Here is a 1,723-nt window from a genome sequence, read left to right on the forward strand (position 1 = left end):
CCTTTGGAGTGGACTTTGAGATTTGTAACTTTCTAGATCTTTTTAATGCCCAAACATACACACTACACACTGACTAAAATTTAAAAAAGTGAAAAAGCATAATAGGACCCCGTTAAGGGTGATTAAACAGATAACAATAATAATTTAGTCAATATGAAGTCAAATAAACTCACTAATTATTTGTTTTTCCTTTGCTTGGAACAGAGCATTTCATGTGATATTGGAAAGTTCTACCAAGAGGTCCACACCCAAAAGTTGAGTCTGTGCAAGAAGATATTACATCAGAACTCTTATCTTGACAGCTAAATCGACATTAGTGTCCTGTCCCACAGACATTATACTGAGACATTTAAGGTAACGCTTCCCTCAAATTATTATGGTTCTTAATTTGAAAACTGTTATGTAATGTAAATTTTTTTAGTCAATTTAGGTTTGTGTTAACCATGCTGTGTCTGTAATTAAACTAAATAAATGAATGTAAGCTAATAAAAATTATGTTTGATAATAAAAATGATAAAGCAAAGAGCAGAAGTGCTGCTATGGTTTCTGGGCCCCCTGAACACCATATTGACTCGGGCCCCCCTCGGAAAATCACATTCTGGGGTTAATTTACAGTAAAAAACATAATCCTGTTTGTTATCAGTTGTTTATATTTATTGCATTATTTTAGTGTTATGTCATATTCTATGTTTGTATTTACTTCAGCTTTTGAAAAAGCTACTTGTGATAAATTGACTTGACTGTGGTGGTAATCAGTATTTGTTGAAGGTACAAAACAGATTTTAGTAGCAGCATGGGCTGAAATGGGCTGTTGTTCTTATAGGTTGTTCTGTAAATATTACAGAATTATTCTGGCAATCCCAGTTGCAAGAATCCATGATAACTGGATAAAACTGTACGAATATTAAATATTAATTTGTTTCATTCATTCAAAGGGTTGTGACGGTGAGGAAATTTTCCCACCGGTTAATCGACGTGTGACAACACCGGTAATACCGGTATCATCGTGGTTCCCTCTTTTCCTCGCTTTCCTTCGCTTTTAAATAGCTTTTAAAAGCGGCCTGCGCATTTTACTTTCACTTTCAAATAGCGGCAATTCGGCTTAAAGCAATTGTTTGTTTTTAGTTTGTTTGAATTTTCCCTATTTACCTTGCTTTCCTTCGCTTTTAAATAGCTTAAAAGCGCTGTGCGCATTTTACTTTCACTTTCGAATTAGTATTTCAATCGCTTGAGGTATTCGGCCAATCACAACGCACTGGATAGCTGGCCAATCAGAGCACACCTCGCTTTTTCAGACCGATGAGCTTTGTAAAAATCGACGCGTTTCAGAAGGCGGGGCATAGAGGAGAATCAATAATGTACAGTATGTGGAAAATAATGTGTTTTTTTAACTTTAAACCGCATAAACACATTTCATTACACCAAATACACAAAATAATGTTCTTTTTAGCAGCATCATATGACCCCTTTAAGACTTGTCCACGCTCGTTTAAACACGCCCCCACATGTCTACGTCACTGTGTGGGAAGATTTGCATAACACCGCCCAAATGTTCATGCAAAGAAACTTTTATTCTCGCTGTAGTATTGTTGTTGCCGCCGGCACCATGTTGTGGAGATACTGTGTGTTTAATTGTGAAAGCGAAACTACTTCCAAAAGAGGACGATATCCGCTTCGTCATGCCTAGAGCTGATCCGTGCTGGTCGCTGAGAAATAAATCAAA

General features: G+C 36.6%; 1 protein-coding gene across 1 annotated transcript in view; it reads left to right on the top strand.

Moving 5' to 3' along the window:
• The first annotated feature begins 219 nt into the window (after positions 1 to 219).
• LOC107670011 (nuclear GTPase SLIP-GC-like) overlaps positions 220 to 1,723 on the top strand; it is a 21,253-nt gene continuing 19,749 nt past the window's right edge. Inside the window, exons 1-2 of the mRNA XM_016462477.1 lie at positions 220 to 289; positions 322 to 354. The gene's annotated coding sequence lies outside the window, so the exon portion shown is untranslated. The remainder of the gene's footprint in view (positions 290 to 321; positions 355 to 1,723) is intronic.

Source organism: Sinocyclocheilus anshuiensis, unplaced genomic scaffold, assembly GCF_001515605.1.
Source record: "Sinocyclocheilus anshuiensis isolate Anshui unplaced genomic scaffold, SAMN03320099.WGS_v1.1 scaffold160, whole genome shotgun sequence".
NCBI classification, from domain to species: Eukaryota; Metazoa; Chordata; class Actinopteri; order Cypriniformes; family Cyprinidae; genus Sinocyclocheilus; species Sinocyclocheilus anshuiensis.